Here is a 17,540-nt window from a genome sequence, read left to right on the forward strand (position 1 = left end):
ATATTCCTGGACTCTACCCACTAGATGCCAATGGCATTCCTCCTTTCAGAGTTGAGACAACCCAAAGTGTCTCCAGAAAATTTGAAAAATTCGCTAGGGGCAAAATCACTGGTTAAGGACGACTTAGCTATACTTCCTAGTTTAGGCAAAACCAAAAGAAAATAGTTTATTTTGTTTTATTCTAATTCCAGTCTAGTTTCTTTACTCTGAAACACTAAAAACATAAGATAGATGCAAACTTCGTAATATGCCTGAGGAGCCTAGATATATACTTGATAATGCAGATAATGGAGTCCAGATAATGGACTCTTCATTGCTGCTTGATGCTACAAGTTTTCAAATATCTTTCTCTAGAATAGGAATTCATCATCAGATTTACCTAAAAATCTGACCTATAGGTTAGTTATGGGCAGTTCCCACGCCAGCTCAGAAACATTCTATTTGAACAGAAGAATCTATTTCCCAACCGTAGAAAAAGCCATTCATCTTGGTAGCAGATGATCGTCTAGAAGCTGCAAATAAAGCTGCAGAGTTTAGATCCCTAATTGTTAATTCTTTGTGGGAAGTTCAAAAGGAAATTTTTAGAATGTACTTGAACATCTCTGAGTGCTTTCATTTTGCACCACCAGAGGTGCTAACTGGAAGGTTGTTCCCAGAAGATGAATTGTTAAAAAAACATGGTGTGAATGAATGTTTGTGCTTCTGTTGTGTGTCTATACTCCCCTATCACAGTTAGGTTTCTCTGGAAAACAGACTCTGACTCTGACATTTTCATAAAGTGAGTTTATTGGAAAATGCTCTGAGGATCAACTATGAGGGGAAAAGAGTAAGGCTGTGTTGCGGAAGATGTTCTGGAGCTGGGGCAGTCTTGCAGAATAATCCTGTCTTAAGACAAGGGAGTTCCCTTTCCTGTACCTTTACAAACCAGTCATTTAATGCAAACTGCCCTGGAAAGGGGACATGGACGTAGGAAAGGCAGATCTTTTCAGTTGAGAACAATTCCTGGAGAGGGGATGAATTGAGCGCTGTTAGCCCTCAGCACTCCCGACAACTAGGGTAATTGAGGGTTTCAGTCCTCACTGGGCAGCTACTAAAACTTACCTTTTAATAGAGAAAATGCTACATAACTACTTCCATACTGTTGTGAAAGCACTGAGATGTTCTTCTAAGTGAATCTTGGGCTCAGCAATTTGTCTGAGAGATTTACTGGAGTTTGAATATTTTAGACAAAAGATAGTTTTCAGGACTTTTGGAATGGTTACTTTTCCTTTCCTCTAATCCTTTATCAATACCTAGAAATGAATCTAAGTTTTCTGGAGTTTCTCTGAAATTCAGAGAAAAAGGCTGGAGCAATCATCAAAAGGATGTAAAATCTGCCATCAAAGAAAAACAACACTCTTCTCATTACAGATTATAGCAGTGGTCTCAGAAGTGCACATGAATGACAGAGAATTGGTCGTTCACAGAAAATTAAATCAGATTTTCCCAACTGACATAAATAATAATTATGCAAAAAATTTTCCTTCATGCAGTGAAAATGACATCACATAAAGATAAAAGTGAAAACTAAAATACATATTTTTTAAAAATAACCAAAATTATCTATTACAACTTAAGTTTTTTCTATTAGCACATAAGTTCAGAATAGTATATGAAATATCTCACACAGGATGAACATTATGTCCTTTTCATTTGCAGTGTCTGACTTTAGCATAACTCTTCCATAAGATTTTAGAAACTAAAAATCCCAAACAACAACAAAACCTACCTTTTAAAAAATCTTATTTTTTTATTTTTAGCAGCTTTATTAAGGCATATTTCACATACAAAAACTGTATATTTTTATGGTGTACAGCACAATGTTTTGATCGCTACAATTAAGCCAATTAACATACCCATCATTTCCACATAGTTACCACTATGTGCAAGTGTGTGTGGTGAGAATATTAATTTATGATCTATCTTCTGCATATTTCATGTATCCAATATATAATTGTTAACTATTGTCACAAAAGTACAAAATGCTTCATGAATTTTTGTGTCAACATTGAGCAGGTGTCATACTAATCTCATATCAATTTTAGTATACATGCTACCAAGGTGAACACAAAAAATCTTATTTTAAAAAGCACTTAATTTTGGGGGGCACCTTGGTGGCTCAGTTGGTTAAGTGTCCAGCTCTTGATTTCGGCTCAGGTCATGATCTCACAGTTTTGCAGATTGGAGCCCCATGTCAGGCTCCATGCTGATGGTGTGGAGCCTGTTTGGGATTCTCTGTCTCCCTCTCTCTCCCTTTCCCTCCCCTGCTTGTGCTGATTCTGTCTCTCACTAAATAAATAAATAAATAAATAGCATTTAATTTTCATAATTCCAAGTATCCTGAAATTATGTAAATATTTTTTCTTCCTTCAGTGAAAATGATATCACATCATAATTTGATTCAAAATAATTTATGTTTATCATAATTTTATTTTATTTTTTTTTAATTTTTTTTTTAACGTTTATTTATTTTTGAGACAGAGAGAGACAGAGCATGAACGGGGGAGGGTCAGAGAGAGAGGGAGACACAGAATCCGAAACAGGCTCCGGGCTCTGAGCTGTCAGCACAGAGCCTGACGCGGGGCTCGAACTCACGGACCGCGAGATCATGACCTGAGCCGAAGTCGGACGCTTAACCGACTGAGCCACCCAGGCGCCCCTATCATAATTTTAAATGATACAATATACTGAAGAAGAAGAGAGATATCTGAGTTCTAAAGGTAAATGAAAAATATGAGAGCAGCACCGGTACATCGGTAAGTGGACGCTTGACCGTAGACAGGAGCAGGGTGCTATAAACAAGGAAGTCCTTTGCCCTTGAGCTTCCCCAAGCTGTCTATTTAACTGGAGAAGAGGATTAATTTAAGTAAACAAAGATTGTATTAACTCATCGTTAGCTGGCTTAACACTGAAAGCATATGTCTACTTCTTCCCAATCTGGAGGCTGATCTGGCTTCCCATCTCTAACTGGAAATACCCTGCCCTCTTTACTAGTCTTCAGTGCAGTACATCATCTCTTTACAATTCTTTTTCATGGTCCACCATTTTGAAATTAAATGTGGCCATGTAACTTACTTTAGTCAATATAAGGAAAAGTGACATGTGTCTCCTCTAGTAAAAACTTTGAGAGCTAGGTGTACAGTTTGCCATATACCCTTTCCCTTGCCAGGAGACCAAGAATTTTCCAGATAGTAAGGAAGACAGGAAGCAGAATGCCCTGATGAACTACAATCAATATGGAGTATGAGCAACACTTATACCTTTGTTATTTTAAAGCACTAAATTTGGGAAGGAGAATTTGTAACCCCAGCCTAATCTATTTTATCTTCTTTCATTTTATGAATAATAATTTACCCATGTTTCTTCAAAGTAAATGCACACTGAACAGTGACAAGAGTTTACCAACTTAATGCACAGGGGGTCAGATTTCAAGCATGTACAGGAATGGGGAATAGGAAACAATATGTCCCAGGGCCTACTGACTCCCTTTTATTGTATCACACAAGAGGCAAACTTGCTAATTTTATGTATAGGGAAGGATTGGTAGAGTTTACTGATTTTATATTCTTAGGAATTTCCCCTAGTATTCCATCCACTTTTTTTATACGTAAGTATGAACATCTCTCCCTACATAAATAACCTAAGTTTATGGTTATTGAAACACCTGGCAGGGACACCTGGGTGGCTCAGTCAGTTAAGAGTCTGATTTGACTCAGGTCATGATCTCATGGTTCATGAGTTCGAGCCCTGTGTCAGGCTCTGTGCTGATAGCTCAGAGCCTGGAGTCTTCTTTGGATTCTGTGTTTCCCGCTCTCTGCCCCTCCCCCACTCACACTCTGTCTCTCTCTTTCTCTCAAAAATAAATAAAAATTTAAATAAATTTTTAAAAAGCAAACCTCTGACAAATACGCCCCAAAATGACCTAAATGATTCTCATTTTTGTGTTCACATTTTTATATAATCTCCTGTGAGTAGGCAAGGGGCTTGAGACTATCTTGTAACCAACAGCATGCAGCAAAGGGAAGAGGATATCACTCCATTAATATTAGGTTATATGCTGTAAGACTTCATTTTAGCAAGCTGGTGGTAGATAATTTCCTTGTAGTGTTGAAGTAAGCAGCCAAGTTGAAGAAACCCATGTGACAAGGAACTGTGAGCTGTCTCTAGAACCTGAAGGCTGATTCCAGCTGACAGCCAAGAAGGAGTTGGGGTCTTCAATCATATAACTGCAAGTGATATTTTGCCAAAAACTTAAATCAGCATGAAAGTAGATTCTTCCCCAGTCAAGTCTCCAGGCATGAATGCAATCTGGTCAATACTGTGATGGCAGCCTTGTGAGACTCTAAGTGGAGGATACAGGGAACCATGCCTAACTCTTAATCCATGAGGAATATGAGATAATTATTTGTACTGTTATAAACTACTAAGTTTTTGGTAATTTGTCACATACACACACACACACATACACACACACATACAAGATCATGCTTGGATCTAACACATAAGATGTCTAAGACTTATCTCATTTGTCCATTTCTGTTGCTTCCTTACCATAAAAAGGTAAATTCTTTTCCCAAGTTGTTATAATCTGCTAGAGGTGGGGATACAGATAGCTGGCCATGGAAAAGGGAGGGAGTTCCAACTTGCCTATGGCTTGCTTTCCTCCAATATACCTACAATTAAAAACATTCACCATGAGAATTAAAAAATTAATCAATTGCTCTTCCAGTTAGCATAAATTTTATTTCATGTGCAAAGTATCTGTGCTTTTTCTCTCAGGTTAGCATGGATGTTTTTCTTCTTTCCCTAGCCTGAAGTTACAAAGAGTGATATATAAGAGGTGAGTGAGAGATGAGCTGCTATAATGAAAATGAATATATAGGTAAATCTAAGTAATTGAGGATCCCAAGGGAAGGAAATAGAGTATAAACATAATATTCTATGTTTAATAGAGTCATAAAAAGTACAGAAAATATGGATGGTGATTATGCTGGTTATGACATGGGAAAGGACCTCTCTACATTTAAAAACACTGAAGAGGAGGATTACAAGGAATGGTGCATTAGGTAATGTCAGGAAGGAGCTCAACTCACAGTTCAGCAAATAATTATTTCATTGACTACTGGGTTCCGGGCACTATGAGTTCCTCATCATTGGTGGTAACAAAAGCAGAAGCAGAAGTATGTTAGGGAACATGTAAGGTTCTGTCCTAGGGCGGGTTTCTAAATGTTTTAAAGAGTAAAATAAAATCTATTTATATATTTATACATGTGCTAATATTGACTAATAATCCATACTATTAATTCCAACCACTGGTTCTCATCCCTGGCTGAACATTAGAATCTCCTAGGGAGCTTTTGAAAACTGTCTTCCAGAATGCCATCCAGGCCAATTCAATCAGCATCTCTGGGACTGCGTCCTCAGCAGTGATACTTTTTAAATCTCCCCAGAGGGTGATAATGTGCATTCAGGGTTGAGAAATTCTGCTTTAAACTATTGATAGAGACTGCTATACATAATTTTACTTTATATTTATAGATTTTGCCAATATGTTTTTACATTGTTTATTAATTCCTATAAATATACACATCACATGATGAAAACTGAGTGCTATGCATTTTAAAAATTCAAAGACCTTAATTTGAAACTACTAACAAATCCTGATTTGAGCATTGGGACATCAGGTTTATTTTTGCCATTTCTTATATTTGTTTTGTTTTGTTTGTTTGTTTAAAAAATTTACCCCATTAAAAATCTAACTTTTCTTGGATATAAGGCAATTTTGCACCATAAAATCTAATTTTTATAGCTAAATTAAGGCAGTTAATGTGCAACAGGACCTATATTATTTTTTCTGCACCATCATTCCTCAATACTACAAAACAGGTATAAAACTAGATATATTAAATAAAATCATCTTCTATCATGCTACAATTTATTAGGCTGTTATGTAACATCTTTTATGTAATATACTTATATATAATGATTTTATTTACTGTGATCATTGTAAATACAATATATTATATAGTATATATTAATATTAATATTAATATATTAATATTAATAGTATATAATATTTGATTTCAACAATTCTACCAGTATCTTTAAACCAGGTGATATAAACTGATGACCAACAACTTCAATTGCCTTGTATCAGGCAATTATATCAAAACATTAAAAATATAAATGAACTTACCTCTATCAAATTAAAATTTTTGCTTATTTTCAACTTAGAGAAATAGCTTCTACCATTTTTTTCTTATTTGTTCTCCTGTATTCTCTCTACTGTCCTTAAAGATTATTCTATCACACAGATATAGCTTCCAAACTTCACTTTATATTTTTATTTTATTATTTTTCTTCAAGTATTTATATCTTTGACTTTTGTAAAGACAGTTTATGCATTTTGAAGGACATGTCTGAGAATTTGAGATTTTTTTTTCTTAACGATCTATCAGTTCCCTTGTCTAACTCACTAATTCAATCTTAGAGAAAGGTTGGGGTCAGCTCTTCTAAAGACAATATTTTAATTATCTTCATTTATATCCCAGGACTCCCCTTTGCTCATTGTATTTATTGTTTCTGGGCCTGGAATTGTTCTATTTTTCTTCTGAGATCTAGGCTGTGACCTCACATCCCTACTTTCTGTTTTTTAAACATACCTAAGAAAGGCTGTTCTATTTATGACACTTGCCATGTTACAGCTGATGAACTCTATCTAAAATATGTCCTGTGATTCAGATGGGGTTTGATTTGTGTGCTCACTCTACTGCCTTGATGCAATCTCTATCCTTCCATGTACAAAGCAACTCTTACTAGCCACACACATTGTATTTCTCCGTATAAGGATTATGAGATGGCTTTTAGAATCTCCATATATATTTGGAAACCACAAATGCCAAAGAACTCATTTAAGGCTGAAGCCTCATAATACAATTTCATTAGAAGTAGCAATATTAACATACCAGGCACAATTATATCTCTGGAAATGTCTCAGATCTCAGAACATTTGAAAAATATCAGTGAGGGAGGTGTTTGGGGTGTGGTAAAAGGACTGGGACTCTACCTTATATGAATTGTTTTAAATTGGATTCACAATGTATCAATAAGATTTTATTCACCTAATTTCATTCACCGTTGCACTTTTAAACCGTTTGTTACTCAATATTAGAAGAAAGACATGGTTATTGCATAAAACCCTATGGACTCTAGCACTCTTTTTCATATTTCCCTTCCTCCATAAAGCAGACCAGTCAGTAACCAGTGTGATTATCAAATGTAGGAAATTTAGAGAAAATAGTTAATTTCTCTTGCAGACTACTATATCATCTTTAAAAGAAGGGTTCATTGACTTGGATTATGTCTCAGTGATTCAATCTATGAGGCAACTACTTTTGGGGTGGCCATGCTAGTCCCTCATAACAGATTCAAATCTGGAAGAACAAAGGGTAGAAATAAGACCTACTGCTTCAAGTCAATTCTACTTAACAAACATCTATTGAGAACTATGTGTATATAAAACATAATCATTAAGGAACTTCTATACAGAGATTCACATTCAAGTAGATGTATATGTTGAGAGAGAACAGTTTAAAAAATTAGGATTTAAGATAAAAATGTGTTCTCATTTTGAATGTAAGATAAAAGAAAAGGAAATATCAAAAGATACAGAACACAATAGACTAAGATTGCCACAAGAATCTCAAGTGGACAGCCTCAGAGTCAAATGCAGTAGAAAGGCTAGCTGGAATAAACCCTAAGAGAGAGGTTTGTGACTGATAAATCAATTTTTTTAGAAACATTTTAGTGAGGGCTGTTAGCAGAGACCATGTGAGATGATGAAGCAGGTTGTAAAATAGTACAGGGTATAACCTATGGTTTTAAAGCAGTAGATATAGAAGGGCAAGAAAAAAGGAGAGCAGAGTCAATGACTGAATTTCTTGGTTTCTTGGAAGCCAAGTAGAAAGAGTCACCAGAAGAACAGAGAAATTAAAGACACAAAAGGAAATCCTGGCAGGGTTGGGCAGAGATAAGACCAGAGACCAGATGTTCAGATAGCTGAGTTAAGCATTTCTCTGAAGCTGGAGAGAATAAAATAATTTAAAATATGGTTAAATTCTAAGTGAAAAGTAGAAATTTGAAAGAATTCTCTCCTTGGACAGTTTCTATCATTCTATTGATGTAGGACAACAATGCCATAGGATGAAAGTAAGGGCTTTATATACTCCTTCACTAAACAAATCACACTTGAGTGTTTATATAAATTAAGCACAGTACTGACCATTGAGGATTTGTTGAAAAATGAGATGTATATGATTTCTGCTCCGGCAGGAAGCCAAATCAAAAGATAAGAAAACAGATAAATAGAATACCTATAAAGAGATAATGTGCTTTTAAAAATACACAGTGAGTATAGATAGAAAAAGAGAGAGAGAAGGGGGATCAGGCTTTACAATAAGTAAATAGAGAATTCCTTCTTAAGCGGTTGAAATTTTAAATGAGACTCACAGAATTAAATATAACTAGCCAAGTAAAAAATTGGAGGAAAGTCATTCCAGATGAGGTTACTGAAGATAAGAAAAGGCTTTCTGGAAGAAAATGGTACAGCATGGTGAAAGAACTGAGATAGTTTGACTTAAGACTAGAAATAAGTAAGCAAGTGAGAACATAACAAGACATAATAAAAAAATATCAAGCAATGATTTTTGCTGATACTTGATCTTGACTATGACACCCTCCCCCAGGTTGTTTTCAGATGCAAACAGAACTAGCAGCCATAGCAGCTTAATCTAGGCTCCTTGATCAGTTCCCTTCTTGCCTCATGCCTGCAGGATCTCATTCAGTTTCTTGATGACAACAGCATGGGTGATCTCTGTTCCATTGGCAAACGTTTTTGGTTTCTCCTTAACAAGGGGCACTTCCCCTAACCCCCAAATTTACTCACTCTCCACCTCCATTGTCCTCTGCCTCATCCAGGTAGTTAGATTTCCTATCATGCTTCTTCTTGGCTTTGTCCTCCTGTTTCTTTGCAGCTGCCTTCTTTTCCTCCTAGTGGTGGAGGCCTTTTTAAGGAATCTTGAGGATGTGGTGGCAGGGTGTTGGGGTTGATGTAGATGAAACAAGACTGATTATGAACTGATAAGTTTTGAAACTCAGTGTCACTCAAAAAAAGAGTCCATTATACCAGTTCTCTATGTGTTTGACATTTTTTATTATAAAAAAGATGAAATGCACACTAAAAATTTAGAGATTGAGGGGCGCCTGGGTGGCGCAGTCGGTTAAGCGTCCGACTTCAGCCAGGTCACGATCTCGCGGTCCGTGAGTTCGAGCCCCGCTTCGGGCTCTGGGCTGATGGCTCAGAGCCTGGAGCCTGTTTCCGATTCTGTGTCTCCCTCTCTCTCTGCCCCTCCCCCGTTCATGCTCTGTCTCTCTCTGTCCCAAAAATAAATAAACATTGAAAAAAAAAATTTAAAAAAAATAAAAATAAAAATAAAAATTAAAAAAAAATTTAGAGATTGAAAACTACTGTGGTTGTAATAGAATGTTTAGATTTTTATGAATTTTACTGTATATTTACACTTCCCAAATACTATTTTTAAACTGCAAATAGCATAACTTGTTTGATAAATATGCAAAGATAAGAGAAATAAGCCACATTTGATACTTGACTTTAGTGCCTTAACTCTCCCAACCATGTTTGCATTCTAGTCTCCTTCAGTCATTAACCTTGTTCTCTGAATATTTTCTTTTCCTTTCTCTTTAAATTTTACATTTAAAAAACCCTCATCTTTTCTCTTTATATTTATTATTATTTCTAGACAACAGTACATTCCGTCTGTCTTTCCATCCACTCACCCATCTCTGTTCCATAATAATAAAAAACAATTATTACCTAGGAGTGATTTGGGTTTGTTGTTTATTATACTTCTACCAATAAAAGACAATAAATTATACTATACAGGGAAGATAACACTGGGACCATTTGGTTCAACCAGTTTATTTGGTAAAAGAGTAAAGCAATACTGAAAATAAATAATTTACTAACAGTCATGTGGCTATTGAGTGGTGTTTTTTATTATAATTTTATTTTATTTTTGAAAGTTTATTTATTTATTTTGAGAGAACTAGAGCAGGGGAGGGGCAGAGAGAGAGAGAGAGAGAGAGACAGAAAGAACCCCAAGCAGGTTCTGCACTGTCAGCGCAGAGCCCAGTTCGGGGCTCAAATCCACCAACTGCGAGATCATGACCTGAGCCTAAATCAAGAGTCAGGCGCTTAACTAACTGAGTCACCCAGGTGCTCCTGAGGTTTTTTTAAAATCATTTTAAGTAACTTTGATACCAATGTCTCTTAGTAGAATTATATTTGAAAGGTTTTTGAATTACAAGTAATAATCCAACAGCTAGACTCCAGAAAATGGAATATGGTAACTAAAGCATTAGAATGATTTTTTTAAAAATCAAAGTGTCCTAAAAATGAATTTGACTTTCACTTAAGGTGGGATTTACACAATATAATAGCAGAAAACAAGTCAAACATAATGAATTTAACTTTATGCTAAATGTACAGAGGCTAAATTAGTCTTCAATAATTGTTCCTTATTGAGGAATTACTTAGACTTAACTGTTCACAAGGAACATAATTCAGCATTTAATGGGCTTAGATGCAAAGTGTCTCTGCTACGTTTAGCTGCATGAGTTAGGACTAGTTACCAGTAACGTTTCTCAACCTTAGTTTTCCCATCTATAATGTGAGGATAATAATCTCTTTAAAAAAGACTTTTGTATAGATTGACTAAGATAAATGTTATGGAATGTCTAGTATAAATAAATAGTGGACATTAAAGCTGCTACAACAACCACTACTACAGCTGTTCTACTATATTGCTCAAAACTTATGAAATAGGCCGCTAACTAAACCGAGTGTTGATATTAAACGTTTGCTCCTGGAACACGCTTTAGAAATGTTCGTTGGGCACAAGTAATGAAGATCCTTGAATTCCAACCTGATTCACAGGGTATTTGCACAACAGATATTAAGGACTCCCAGCAGATTTTTTACAAGGTGAGTTTTGGGGGCGCCTGGGTGGCTCAGTCGGTTAAGCTTCTGACTCTTGGTTTCAGCTCAGGTCATGATTTCACGGCTCAGTTCATGAGATGGAGCCTTATGTCGGGCTCCACACTGACAGAGCCGCCTTGTGATTCTCTCTCTCCACCCCCCCCCCTCTCTGCCCCTCACCCACTCCTGTGAGCAAGGGTGTGTACACACTCTCTCTCTCAAAATAAATAAATAAATTTAAAAAACAAGGTGAGTGATTTTATGGATTTACTATTTTAGAAAATGTGACCAATGATACTAAACAAGACTGAGTATAGATTTAAAAAGACCAGTTAGGAAGCTATTGGTACAGTCTTGAGGAGAGATTTTACAAATAACAGAAAGTACTGAAAGGCATGACAATGATAACTGAATGGAATATAAATAAGTAAAAATTAGTTGAATAAGAATTGTAGAAAGATGGTCAAAATAGTCTTTATGTGTCTGTTTAAACATTACATCTAGATTACCCAGACTTATATTTAGATACAAAATAATTAGGTTTTAGTCACCTTATTCACATCATTAAAATTAAAAGAAGGAGCAGGTGTGCTTTCTTGATTGTTCATTCACTGTAATTGATGTAGGTCTTTCTTTTTCAAGAACTTGAACAGGAAAGCTCAAATTTGTTCATGTAGCCAACAAATTGTGAATGAGTACAATCAATGCTAAATAACTCTGAAAAAAAAATATTGTGAACATTAGCAATCGGATTATCTATTGAGAACCTAAAATAAAGGTAGAAATATCCTTGAGAACATATTACTACCACATTCTTAACATGCTTCAATATGCTTAAACACTCCTCTCTTCAAAGTAGGGTGTTAACTGCATATACATCTCTTTTTACAACCTCCCATTGTAAGAAATGACACAACAGTCAAAGGTACATTAATTTCTTTAAAGAAATCATAAACTACAAATTACCATAAATGTATTTGTTTTATGATGCTACAAAAACTCACACCTGTCATCAAGATAAATCAATTTATAAAAGCAATGAGCAATTTATTCCATCTCATGGAAGAAAATTATCACTACAACACAGATATCAACAGCATTCTCATAAATGTTCTAGTCAAGCTGCCTCTCTGCTCAGTACCTATGTGATTTCCTTGAGTGCTAACCTAAAGCAGTCTACACTCATTTTCCTTTGTTCTGCTTCTGCCACAAGAAGGATAAAAGGACAGCTAGTCACTATCCACTAGTTCAAAAATGTATTGAGAACTGACTAAAATTCAGTTGTATAATTTGTTTCATTGTTAATTCATCATTGGCCTTTTCTTTTTCCCTTCTTTCTTAATATTTGTCAATAATGGGAGAATTTTCCAAAGCTGATATTCTTCTAAATATTAAGCTGAAAATACACATTGATTTAAGGAACAAATGAAGTCTATTAATAAACATAATGAAAAAATTACTAATTTTGACTCAGTAAACATAGGGAAACCATATAACTATGTACTTTATCTTATATGTACCTTTACAGAAGTATTCAGCATATTTTTAATAATAAGGCATAAGTACAATGAAATATAAAACTTTTTATTATAAAGATCACAAGAAACATTTTACTGAGGAAAATTCTTACATGAGAGATTGAAAATGTATAGAAAATGCAGTTGCATTTCTCTATACTATTTGAAAAAGAAACAAAAAGATTATTCCAATGTAGAGCTACAGCATAATCATTTTTTGTTTACTAACATATGTATTACTTCAAGAGGCAGATTAACTGAAATAAGCCCGGAAAAATTTACTAAGTGGATCGGTTTGTCCAAAACTACAGGTATGTTCTTACTCTTAATCTAAACATACTCATAATTCTTGATTTTTATTCTTTTTCTTAAGATAAAATATGATTGTATGTGAAAAGGAAGAAGGATCTTTCCATCTCTCTCTCTCTGTGTGTGTCTGTCTCTCCCCTCCCTCCCCTACCGCACATGCTAAATAAGTTTTTTGTAATAATTATGTGAGTTTTTTTTGTTAAATAATCATTTTGCAAGAGAAGAAGATAAATCATCAGAAAGCTGTAACTTACCCATAGTCACATAACTAGTTTTGATCATATCCTAAATTGTAACTGGGTCTGTTTGATTCCAAAGTGGGTGCCTAGAAGCATGCATTGTGCTGATGAAGTATTTAATTATAGGTAAAATGGGAAAGGTGCCAAAGCAAGGAAAATGAAGCAGACCAAATTAAATTGGAAAAGGAAAAGGACAAAAAAAAAAAAAAAAAAAAAAGAATCCCCCTTATACCTTATGCAGGTGACCACTTTTTCTAGAATTCACTTAAATGTATGTTATAGTCTACTGAAATGGAAGTTCTGAATCAGACCCCACATGCAGCATGACTGGAAAAGTCACTTGCAAATTTAAAGACAAGTGTAGCATTCATTAAAGTTCAAAAAAGTCTTGCACTTTAGTAATACAATATGTAAATGATGAATTATGCCCGTATTCCTTTCAGCCTATTTCACAAGGGTTCTTACCTGACCTCTTAAATTGTCCATACAAGTTTTTAAAGATAGAAAATACTTCTTTGTGAAAAATTTCCATTCAGCATATATTGTTTAACCAAGGTAATGTTTCATTATAACAGACATACATAATAATTACAAATGGTTCCTACCATTCTTATAAAAAATATTAAGAATTTTTACTATTATTATAACTACTCATTGTCCTCAGTGCCAGTAATTGTGCTTAGTGATAAACATACATTTATATATCTTAAAGTAAATTAAATGTATATTATTCTAGAATAATGCTAGCTCAGGAAAATTTTGGTGAGTTACCATTGGATATCACTCATGATGCAAAAAATTTATAACAGCATATGAACTAATTACTAGAATATTGGATAATTAACTTTGGTATGAAAATGATTAGTGTCCTTTTATTTCCTTAATATACTGTGAATTTTTGTTGAGCAGAAATTAAATGTTATAATTGTGTGTGTTTTACCCATCAACTCATAATTAGTACAAACTATGTTCAATAAATTTTAATTGAACAAATAACTTAACCAATTGATTAAGTTGTTATGATACTGAAAATTACAGATTCATAGAAAGAATACTTAATTTAGAATCAAAATGCCTCAATATGAATCCCTTCTTATTATTTATTGGTTATAAGTGCGAGAAACCATACAATCTCTCTGATTCTCTGATTCTAATCTAAGAAATGAGGCCACCAATGTTACACTCAGGGTTACTTTCAGCATCAAATGAGACAATGCATGCAAAATTATTTTACTCTCTTTGAAATTATGATTATGGATTTTCTAGTTTTCATTTATTTTAATGATACACATAAATAATACAAGCTATTATATATTACTCTCTTTTTTTTTAATTTTTTTTCAACGTTTATTTTTGAGACAGAGAGAGACAGAGCATGAACAGGGGAGGGGCAGAGAGAGAGGGAGACACAGAATCGGAAGGAGGCTCCAGGCTCTGAGCCATCAGCCCAGAGCCCGACGCCGGGCTCAAACTCATGGACCGTGAGATCGTGACCTGAGCTGAAGTCGGACGCTTAACCTACTGAGCCACCCAGGCGCCCCTATATATTACTCTCTTAATAAATAAGAGTCAAAATCTCCCAGTGCCTACATGACAGAAATTGCATGGTACAATAAAAAAGAGAATTAAGAAACGTATGCCTTTGCCTAATTTTGTCAGTACAATTTTTATCTTTACTAAACACCTTTATTATCTCTGAAACTTAAGTACTAGAATATTTCTGTGTTTCTCAGTTCTGCTAGGCCATTAAGGATTCTTTAGTAGCTACAGTAACATTAAATTGAATTATGTACAATATATTCATTTTATAAAGTGTACATATTTGTGACTATATAATATTGAGATTTTTATAACATTAAAATATGAATACACCTAGATTATTCTTCTCCTTCAAAAGATGTACCTTCAAAACCCATACATTTCCTTTTTTTCCCTTTTCTCTAGTGTTCTTTGCTTTTGGCTTAATGAACAGAAATTTATTTTCCTATCATTTTGGAAGCTCAAGGTCCAAGATCAAGATGTCAGCAGGTTTGGTTTCTCCTGAGGCCTCTCTCCGACGCTTGCAGATGGCCACTTTCCAGCTATGTCCTCACGGGGTCTTTCCATAAGTATTCATCTTTGGTGTCTCTTGGTGCCCCAGTTTTCCTCTTCTCTTATTTAATAAATGAAATGTACTTGGCATATAACATTATATTAGTTTCAGGTATACCACATAATGATTCAATAAAAAATAAATTGTATGTAATATAGAAACAGGTCACCACACTAAGTCTAGGTAACATCCATCACCACCCAGTTACAATGTTTTTTCTTGTGATGAGAACTTTTAAGGTGTACACTCCTCCACACTTTGATTACTGTCATAGTGGCCCAATGCTCTCATCTTTTACTACAGGACACTCAACCATCAACCATTTGATACTCACTGTAATATTTATTGTAGCAACAGTGCCAAATATATTGTCTGCCATATCTTTCAATGTCTCTTTTATGAGATACTATGTTCTTGGGGCCAGGAAAACTTTGGCTTCTTAGGAGCAACTGATACTAATTTTTATGATAATGACTGAATCTTATGTCTAATCATGCATTTCCTTTTCCTTTAGCTGCTAAGAATACCAGAGCCAAATATTTAGTCTGCATTCAATAAATACTGCAGAAACTTAAGGAACAGATTTTTTTTTAATTTTTTTTTTCAACGTTTATTTATTTTTGGGACAGAGAGAGACAGAGCATGAACGGGGGAGGGGCAGAGAGAGAGGGAGACACAGAATCGGAAACAGGCTCCAGGCTCTGAGCCATCAGCCCAGAGCCTGACGCGGGGCTCGAACTCACGGACCGCGAGATCGTGACCTGGCTGAAGTCGGACGCTTAACCGACTGCGCCATCCAGGCGCCCCAGGAACAGATTTTTTAAAAGCACATCTTTTCTTGGTTTCCAATTAACCAATTCTTCCTTCCTTCCTTCCTTCCTTCCTTCCTTCCTTCCTTCCTTCCTTCCTTCCTTCCCTCCCTTTCTCTCCTTGGTTCTCTCATTCTTTCTCCTTTTATGTCTTTGTTGGTTCTACTTCCTATTCTCTTTTTATTTTATCTTTATTTATCTGCATGTGTATGTGTGATACAATGGTAAATTATCTCAGTAACATTTATCTATGTGACATTTCATCTTGACTTTCATAAACTAGGTATGAAAATCAATCTTAGTTACACTCTACTCACCCTTAATTTTAGATCAAAACAAAATGATTCTGCTTAGCTACTAGTTTTCTTAGACTGGGCATTTAACAATTTACCTCCTTCATCTGTGAGATGTATTATATATATAATAAATATGTTTGCCTTTAGACTTTCTATCATCCCAGAAATACTGAATTAAAAATTATTTTCATTTAGGGCAATTGTGAGCCCCATGGTATTCTAATGTTATAATAAAATAAAGTATGAATATGATTAAAACCTATTTATGGCTACAAGTATATTCAGAAAAAAATTTAATTATCTACAATTGCTTAATTATTTCAAATGGAAGAGTAAACCACTAAGTGAATAAAATGGTCATATGGAGGACAGAATTGAGAATTAGGTAATAGATAGAAGCTGTACTCCTCTAAATATAATCTATTGTGTAGATCAAGCATTGGGAGCTTATAAAGGTTTTGCATAATTATAAAACAAATTAAATCAAAGTAGAAAAAAATCCCTAAAAACCATGAGAAAAATAAAACCAATAAACCTGAGTTGGCGATTCCATCACACAGAGAAGAAATATTTCAAGTGATCTTAAAGAACAGTAATTTGATTATAAAATAAATCAAAATAAATAGACTTGGAATAAAAAGTGGGGCAGGAAGAGCAAACCTTAAACAACTTTCAGTAATACTGTTAGAGGTAATACTAATGTCTTCATTTTGAAATAAGCATACCAAATAAATAATTACATTAATATTTAGGAACTAATATTTTTAGCGGATGAAAGAAAAATTCGAAGATATATTAAAGACTATTAAAGACATAAGCAAAACCCTACAGTCCTAACCTTTTTTTTTTTTTTACGGTTTTCTTATTTTTGAGAGGCAGAGAGAGACAGAGCATGAATGGGGGAGGGGCACAGAGAGAGAGAGAGAGAGAGAGAGAGAGAGAATCTAAAGCAGGCTCCAGGCTCTGAGCTGTCAGCACAGAGCCCCACATGGGACCCAAACTCACGAACTGCAAGATCATGACCTGAACCAAAGTAGGATGCTTAACCAGCTGACCACCCAGGTGCCCTGTTACAGGGCTAAATTTAAACTGAAATACCAATATAATTCCTAACATACTTCCTCTGTTATATCATACATGTTTCCTAGCTTTGATCATTGTAAAGGTCTAGAAATGGTGACAA

The 17,540-nt window shown here is 34.8% G+C and overlaps 1 pseudogene; it reads right to left on the reverse strand.

Moving 5' to 3' along the window:
• Positions 1–2,010: 2,010 nt before the first annotated feature.
• LOC121034257 (uncharacterized) lies at positions 2,011–2,108 on the reverse strand (annotated as a pseudogene).
• Positions 2,109–17,540: the final 15,432 nt, after the last annotated feature.

Source organism: Herpailurus yagouaroundi, unplaced genomic scaffold (genome assembly GCF_014898765.1).
Source record: "Herpailurus yagouaroundi ecotype Mexico unplaced genomic scaffold, PumYag 159, whole genome shotgun sequence".
In the NCBI taxonomy this organism is placed as follows: Eukaryota; Metazoa; Chordata; class Mammalia; order Carnivora; family Felidae; genus Herpailurus; species Herpailurus yagouaroundi.